The sequence below is a fragment of the Lithobates pipiens genome, unplaced genomic scaffold, assembly GCF_037356315.1.
Source record: "Lithobates pipiens isolate NorthernLeopardFrog02 unplaced genomic scaffold, aLitPip1_a1.2 Scaffold_157, whole genome shotgun sequence".
In the NCBI taxonomy this organism is placed as follows: Eukaryota; Metazoa; Chordata; class Amphibia; order Anura; family Ranidae; genus Lithobates; species Lithobates pipiens.
Window position 1 is genome coordinate 1,379,780 of NW_027507746.1, and position 9,113 is coordinate 1,388,892.

Consider the following 9,113-nt stretch of genomic DNA (forward strand, 5'->3'; position numbering starts at 1 on the left):
CTGTGCTGAGTTCCCGGGTCTGTACATCTGCTTTGCCCATTATGAGGGGTTCCCACTATCCCTGTGCTGAATTCCTGGGTGTGTAAACCTGCTGGGCCCATTATGAGGGGTTCCCACCATCCCTGTGCTGAGTTTCTGTACACCTGCTGTACCCATTATGAGGGGTTCCCACCATCCCTGTGCTGAGTTCCCAGTTCTGTACAACGGCTGTGCCCATTATGAGGAGTTCCCACCTCCCCTGTGCTGAGTTCCCAGGTCTGTACACCCGCTGTGCCCATTATGAGGAGTTCCCACCATCCCTGTGCTGAGTTCCCAGGTCTGTACACCCGCTGTGCCCATTATGAGGAGTTCCCACCATCCCTGTGCTGAGTTCCCAGGTCTGTACACCCGCTGTGCCCATTATGAGGAGTTCCCACCATCCCTGTGCTGAGTTCCCAGGTCTGTACATCTGCTGTGTCCATTAGGAGGGGTTCTCACCATCCCTGTGCTGAGTACCTGGGTCTGTACACCATGTTGCCACCATAGTTCCCTCTCCTTCTCTTGGACAGCGTTTCCTCTATCTAATTGTAACCAAACCAGAGGTTCTGCAGGGAACTTCATCTCTTTCTGTTAAAGCCCCTGCACTACAGGGGAGAGTTCTGAGAAGTATTGTTGTTCTGCAGAGGAGGGTTCTGGGAAGGATAAGTGCACTGCAGGGGGGGGGGGGGGTTCTGGGAAGGATAGGTGCACTGCAGGGGGGGGAGGGTTCTGGGAAGGATAGGTGCACTGCAGGGGGACAGTTCTGGGAAGGATAAGTGCACTGCAGGGGAGGGTTCTGGGAAGGATAGGTGCACTGCAGGGGAGGGTTCTGGGAAGGATAGGTGCACTGCAGGGGGACAGTTCTGGGAAGGATAAGTGCACTGCAGGGGAGGGTTCTGGGAAGGATAGGTGCACTGCAGGGGACAGTTCTGGGAAGGATAGGTGCACTGAAGGGGACAGTTCTGGGAAGGATAAGTGTACTGCAGGGGATGGTTCTGGGAAGGATAGGTGCACTGCAGGGGGACAGTTCTGGGAAGGATAAGTGCACTGCAGAGGAGGGTTCTGGGAAGGATTGGTGCACTGCAGAGGAGGGTTCTGAGAAGAATAGGTGCACTGCAGAGGAGGGTTCTGAGAAGGATAGGTGCACTGCAGAGAGGGGAGTGAGAAGTATAGATGAACTGTAGGGGAGGGGACTGTGTAAGATGGGTGATCAGAAGGGGAGGGGACTTGGAAAGATGAACTTGTCACAAAGCCATAAAGTCCCATCTAAGTATACAGTGCAATAACCGGATACCTCTTTCGGTGGATGTGTTCTGTAGATCCAGATGAACAGAAAGCCGAAGCCACATCCAGACCATACCTATACCCACCTCTTACAACTTCCCAGTCCTCCCTATTGGTTCATTAATATGACAGGTGGCTTCACTGACCCATAAGGAGGCTGCACCAATCTCTATATATTGCTCCCGGAAAGACCCATTTTTTTCTTGTACAAAGAAGACCCCCCTTCCAATCCCCTGCTTGGTTTGGGTCCCTGGCATGCCTGCACACTGCAGGACAGAGGGCAACATGTTTTTCTTTCCATCAGGTGAAGCAGAAATTACAGATTTAATTTATTGATTGATTTTGATCAGAACTAAAAATAGGATTTTTATAAAAGCTTACCTGTAAAATCTTTTATTTTGAGGTACATCGTTCCAGGCGTCCAGGATACTGTTTTGCAGCAGCCTCCAGTGAAACTGAGCGTAGGGAACTGCTTCGAATGAAGCCACCATCTTCCCCAGCAACCTCATACAAAGACGAATAGAAGGACCCTTCTTTGCCCTGACTACCTGAATCAGTTCTTTTATAGCACTGATCTTTGCTTAGGGTAGAAATACCCTCTTCTGGGCTGTATCTATGACCATACCCAAATACTCCAGTCTTCTTACTGGTTTTAAAGAAGACTTCTCTAAGTTGAGGACCCAACCTAGGTATTCCAGGTAGTTGATTGTGGTGACCAAGTTTTGGTCCTAGCGGGCTACCGACCGGTCAATCACAAGCAGGTCGTCCAGGTATGCTACTACCATTATACCTTGGGCCATTAATCTGGCCAGAGGAGGGGCCAAGATTTTGTAAACACCCAAAGTGCAGTAGCTAGCCCGAAAGGCAGAGATACAAACTGAAAGTGGTGTTTTTCTACTTCGAAGCGCAGGAACTTTTGATGAGCAGGGAAAATAGGTACATGCAGATACGCATCCTTGATGTCTATTGACGCCAGAAGTTCTCCTCCTTGTAGGATGGAGACTACCGATCGGATCGATTCCATGAGAAAGGACCGTATCTCTAGAAATCGGTTTAGATCTTTGAGATCTAGAATGGGTCTGACATCTCCATTTGGCTTTGGTACCATGAAAAGGTTTGAATAAAACCCCAATCCCTGCTCTTGTGTGGGAAATACCACAATAACTTTTTGCGGCAATAGTCGCTCCAACATTAGAAAGAGAGCCTTCTTTTTCTCTGGGTCTCTGGGTACATTTGAGGAAAGGAGGAGAGGGGAGTTCTCGGAATTCCTAGAGTTACTGTGGAGATCACCCATCTGTCCTGAAATTCCTGCCAGAGCCTTGAGAATTTTAGGTATCTTCCCCCCACTTGAGTGAACGAGGGCGCCCCTTCATAAGGAGGCTTTGGTATTTTGTCTTGTAGACTTCCTCCCCCAGGACTTCTTTTGTCCCTGGGGTTGACTCTGTGTTTTAACCTTTGAGCCTGACGAAGGAGGCTGTCATGACTGCTTGGAAGCTGATGCCCCTGGCACTGGAGAAAGAGGGACTCCTTTTCTTAACTGACAAAAGGGTGCTTTTAGCACTAGAGATCTTTTGGATATAATTGTCCAAATCCTCCCCAAACAGTCTTGCACCATGAAAGGGAAATCCAGCCAGGAGTTTCTTACATGGTGATTCTGCTGACCAATTTTTCAACCATAAAATTCTACGCATGTGTACCAACCCAAGCGTAAGGCGAGAGGTCTGGAGGATAGAATCTCTGATAGCATCGACCGCAAAACCCAAAGCCGCTGGTAGGTTGGCCAACCCCCGGGCTCGCTGTTCAGGTAGAACTTTGAGCACCTGTTTAACACGGTCTCTCAATTATTAACAGACTCTAATTGCTGCCACTGCAAGTTGAACTACTGAACCTGCCAAGGACAAAACATTTTTAATAGGTATTCCAATTTTTTATCAGTTGGATCCCTAAGCATCTGAGCGTTTCAACAGGACAAGTAAGGCATTTATTTACAGAGGAAATGGCGGCGTCAATTGCCGGTATACCCCATATCTTAGTAAATTTTTCCTCCATAGGATAAAGTGTTGAAAACTTTTTAGGAGGAAAAAAATGTTTATCTGGGTGATCCCACTCAGAATAGATAAGCTTTTCCAGTAAACCATGAACAGCAAAGGCATGTGCAGTTTTAGGAGGCTTCAGTGAACCCAAACAAGAGGAGGGTTCTTTAACGGACTCAGATACAGGTAACTTAAATGTGAAGCGGACCAATCCAGCAAGAATTTGCACCAACATCTTCTCATCCCGAGAAGCTGAAGAGGGCCCTTCTCGAATAGATTCATCAGTCTCCTCCTGATCCTCTAAGGGGGATTCCTCTCCTTTTTCCCAGAGTTCCTCAGTCTGAGGGTCCTGGACGGAAGAGGGGGACCTAGTGCGTTTTCTTCCACTCAATGAAGATGCGATTAAGGCCATTAATCTTTCCTCTAATCCATTAATGGTTGAGGAAAAAAAACTCCTGTGTAATGTATACAGGGGCTGAAGTGCCAGAAGCGATTGCAGCCACTGACCCCGACGGTTCAACCTGGCCAGCTTCCCCTAGTCCTTCGGAGGGGAAGGTGCTGCAGAGGGGGAGTCCTCCTCTGTCCTCTGTACCACCAAAAATTCATGTAGTTCAGCAATTGCCGCTGCTACCAAGACTCAGTCTGGTGCCTAAGTAAATGCCTGAGAATGCCTGTGTCCTCCACACTCACATGCGCCTGTCTGCTCTGTGTCCCTTCATAGACTGTGTGCATCTGAAAGAGAGTGCATTTTAAAGCCTGTGTAGCCAGCGATGTGGGCGTCTAACCATGCCAACGTCGCATTCACGCTCCACCCCCCCCCCCCCCTCTTCCGACCCCCTCTTCCACCCCCCCCTAGTTTTTTAAAAAAAACAAGCATTTCCCACGCGAGGCGAGGCTCTGAACTCCTGGGTAAGCATGGAGTGGAGGCTGGGGCGGAGGAAAGAGAAGGGACGGTGGATGGGAAGCCGCTGAAATGGCGGTGGCGGCCATGGCGGCGGCGGGTGGTGCGATATGCTATGGCTCACTGCTCAGGCTTAACTCAGCCCCCTAAGCCGTGGGGGGGAATCCCAGAAGGAAAAAAAACCCTTCCCTCATCGTACCTGGAGGAGCGTAGAGCGTGGACACTAAGCAGACAGATCAAGCATGAATGGTATGTGCTCTTGACAGCCCCCGATGGTGACTATAGGCATAGCATACATTTACTTAAAGTGGTTGTAAACTCTAAAGCCGCGTACACACGGGCGGACTGTCTGTCCAACTTAGTCCGCTGAAACACATTTCAGCGGACAGTCCGCTCGTGTGTGGGCTTCAGCGGACTTTTTCAGTGGACAGTCTGGCGGACTAAGTCTTTCGGAATTTCCGTAATATTGTCCGTCCAACTTTGGTTTCAGCGGACAGTCCGCGCGTGAGTAGGCTAGTTGGACGGACTAAGTATGGCGCATGCTCAGAAAGGATTTACACGGCGGAAGGTTGCATTGCTGTGTATTGGACGTCCTATTTCTAGTCCCGTCGTACGTGCTGTACACGTCATCGCGCAAGTTTTCAACGGACTGTCTGTTCATCGTGTGTGGTCAAGTCCGTTCATTCAAAAGTAGGACGGACTGTCTGTTGGATTGTCTAACGGACTTAGTTGGCCAGACAGTCCGCCCGTGTGTACGCGGCTTTACAGACCACTTTTACCTACAGGTAAGCCTAGATTAAGGCTTACCTGTAGGTCCATGTAGGTTTAGGAGACATTTGCAAAAAGACAGGCACCACTGTCTAAGGCGCAGTAGACAGTGGCACGCAGGCGCACTGAGCAATATGCCGTTAGTGGCGGCTCCCGTGCGCATGCGCGAGAATGACGTCATCTCTGCTCCAGTCCTGTGAGTGGCTGGAGCAGCGATACCCGGAAGAAGATGGACGCTTCATGCTACAGGGGACATTGGTAACATCGCTGGCTCCTGTGTCAGGTAAGTCACACATAATGGGCTACTGTGCGGTGCATAGGAGCCCATTATGCTTTACTCCCTTCCCGCCGAGCGTACACAGATGTGCGTACTCGGCTTCCGGGGGTTATACCGGGATGATGCCCGCACCTGCAGGCATTGTCCCGGTACCATTTTTCAGAGCGGGCGATCGTGAGGTATCGTCCGCGATCATCAGAGTGAGAGCAATAATTTCCGCCCTAGACCTCCTCTGTATCTCTAACCTGGTAACTGGGATTTTTATTTTTTTTTAAAAGCGTCGCCTATGGAGATTTTTAGGTACTGTAGTTTGTCGTCATTCCACGAGTGCGTACAATTTTATAAAGTGTGACATGTTTGGTATCTATTTACTCGGCGTAACATCATCTTTCACATTATGAAAAAAATATTTTTTAACTGTTTTTCGTTTTTTTTTTAAATTAATGAAATTGTCCCTTTTCCCAAAAAGTTGCGTTTAAAACACAGCTGCGCAAATACCGTGTGACATAAAATATTGCAACAATCGCCGTTTTATTCTCTAGAGTCTCTGCTAATATATATATATATATATATATATATATATATATATATATATATATAAAATGTTTGGGGGTTCCAAGTAATTTTCTAGCAAAAAATATGAATTTTTGGTGTAAACACCAAATGCCAAAAATAGGCTTAGTCATGAAAGGGTTACCTTTGCAGGGAGACAAAGAGGAAGTAAACTCATCAGGGGTTTACTTCCTCTTTAAAGGAGAAACTCACTAGAAAAATTCTCGAGGAGTTTTCCTTACCTTATCCAGCTGCAGGGTTCTGTGTAACAGACCCAATCTTCACCTCTCACAGTGGGTTACGTGTACATGTGACTCTGTGTTTTTAGCATGTGTGGAATCCCAGAGACCCACACAAAACCGCTATATGGCGCCTGATTGCGACAGGCAGGCAGTGATTGGTACTGTCGCGAACGGAACTGATGCGCTGGTATCAGAAATCCTATCCATGACCCAGCGATCAGCGCCGTTTTGGGCCAATTCCACTCTGGTCCAGTGGCGGCCCGCCCATAGGGGGCGCCCGGGCGCCGCCCCCCTCTCCCTAGGTGTAAAAAAAAAAAGTAAAAAAAAAAAAGTAAAAAAAAAAAAACGGGCCCTTTAAGACATTAAAAAAAAAAAAAAAAAAATGTAATTAAACAATTTAACATAGCGTACTGTGGCGCCGGATTCCGATAAGCCCCCCGCCCGCAGACCCCGACAACCAACGGCCAGGGTTTTCGGGAAGAGGCCCTTGTCCTCATCAACATGGGGACAAGGTGCTTTGGGGTGGGGGGGGCCGCACGCCCCCCCTCCCCCAAGGCACCCCCCATGTTGAGGGCACACCTGGTACGGCTCGGGGGGGGGGGCGCCCGCTCGTCCCCACCCCCTTTCCTGGCCGGCCGGGTAGCGTGCTCGGATAAGGGTCTGGTGTGGATCTGGGGGGGACCCCCACGCAGTTTTTTCGGCGTAGGGGGTTCCCCTTGGAATCCATACCAGACCTAAGGGCCTGGTATGCTCTCGGAGGGGGGAACCCACGCCAATTTTTTTTTCAGATTACATAAGGGGCGTGGTTTATGAGAAGTGGGAGGGGCCAAAATGATGGGCGGGGTCATGATGGGCGGGGTCTGGTACCCCCCCATCCAAAAACTTCACCAGCCGCCACTGCTCTGGTCATTTCAGAACACAAAACATCCTGTGGGTTGAGACGGGAAAACAGGGGCGGACTGACAACTCATGGGGCCCCTAGGCAATCAGAGATTATGGGGCCACACAGTATAAACAAACACACACACAAATACATGTACACACACAGTATACACAGACAAATTTCTATTGGCTGAGAAGGTACTGGAGAGGTGGGGCAGCTATAATCTCTGGAATTTTAGACCAAAAGGATGTCGGTTTCAGAGACAGATGTAAAAAAAAACACAGATTTTTACATACTGTTCCTGGTTTTACTGAGGCTGGCAACCCTGATGGGGCCCCCTAGTGGCCCAGGGGCCTTGGGCAGTGCCCGAGTGGCCGAATGGTCAGTCCGCCCCTGCCCCCGGGGGGTTGATTGGCCAAGGGCTAAAGTCCAGCCCACATCCATATTTCAATAAATTGGGTAGCCTGGGATATGGACATGGTTGTTCCATGAAGCCAGTTGGAAACTGTGGAGTTCCCACATGTTCCAGTAGTGCTTCTACTACTAACGGTTAGATTTTGGTAAAGTTTATTTCTATTTTTATGCCCTTTTATTTTTATAGCAAATTGACAATTTGTGTGTCTTTCTGCATTTTTTTTTGTATCTTTTTGGTAACTCCTTCTTCTTTGTAGATCATTTATGTGCTGCCCACTTTCGGGATATTAAATGATAAAATTAATAAGTGATTTCTGTGTACTAAGCTAGGAAAATCTGGAGAGGTTGTTGTATTTTAGTGCCTAAGTACTCGCTCTAAGTTACGTGCCAATCGGTATGCAATTGCATTGCGTGTTGGCAGATTTTAAGCTAACAGATCTGCCGGACGGAGATCTGTGTGTGTGGTGGCTGTGGTGGACAAACTGTTGGGTGGTGGCCGGCTATCGTTTATTGTGTGTCTGGTGTGTGGGGACAGTGGGAAGAGTGATTAACACCGGGGTTCAAGCTTGCAGGATAGCTGGAGGAACCCTAGAAGCGTGTGCTAATTGCTAGACTGCTCCCCAACCCTTAGCCCTTGTACACACGGTCGGAGATTCCGACAACCAAATCCGTTGGATTTTGTCCGACGGATTTTGTCCGAAACTGTTGCATACACACGGTCGGAACAAAGTTGTCGTACAATCCGATCGTTCAGAACGTGATGACGTTATTTCGTTACGACGGGACTATGTTCAGGCTAGTAGCCAATAGCTTTGGTGTAGGAATTTGATCTGAGCATCCGTGGCACTTTGTCCGATCGGAATTCTCTACACATGATCGGAGTATGTCCGGTTGGAGCATTTTGTCGGAAAATATTTCCGGCAAGTTGGAAAATTTGGTCGGACGGATATTCCAACGGAAACAGTCCGATGCAGACCACACACAGTCAGAATATCCGACAAAACGCTCCGATCGGACACATTCTGTCGGAATCTCCGATCGTGTGTACAAGGGCTTAGAATGCACGTATGTAAGATTCGTATCTGCCTATGTTGTGGTCAACTAGCTGGATTGGAGTGGAGTCTCCCTCTAGTGGTGGCCAAAGGTAGTGCGGGCTGTGAAAGTATCACATGCTCAGTATAAGTTCCCCCTTATTCCGTTAGTTCCTCATATACCCCGGTCGTGGAACGCACGTGTCGCGGTTAGCTAGTCGCTGTGGGCGGGCATGATCCGTGACAGTGGGGATCCGGAGTTCTGGGCCTGTAAAGCACCCCGTCAGGAATATGGCTGAAAAAAAAAAAAATACTGGATCCCAGGGTCCAGCTCTCTAAAAAGAGAAATGGTACAGGTAAAGATTTAAGATGCGGACGTCACATGGTTTGGGGTTCCGGTCCAGTATGCTGTGCTGATTACATGGTCCTGGTCCTCCTGACCAGCCCCCCAGGAAGGCTATGGCCTGGGGTGCAGATCCACCCGACTTTAATGCCTCGGGGCTGGCTAGCCCAAGGCAAGGGAACTAAAGGAGGATTCTGAGGTGGTTGGGTGTCGTCTCCGGTTCGGGAGAGATCCATTGAACTTCGAGCTTTCCAGGGAAGGACTCTTTAGAAGAACACCACGTACGGGTTGGTTTTCTTAACAAGAGCCTGGAAGGGCCGAAGTAACCAAGAGAATCCGGTCTTGTGGATATCGCCAAGTGGGCTGA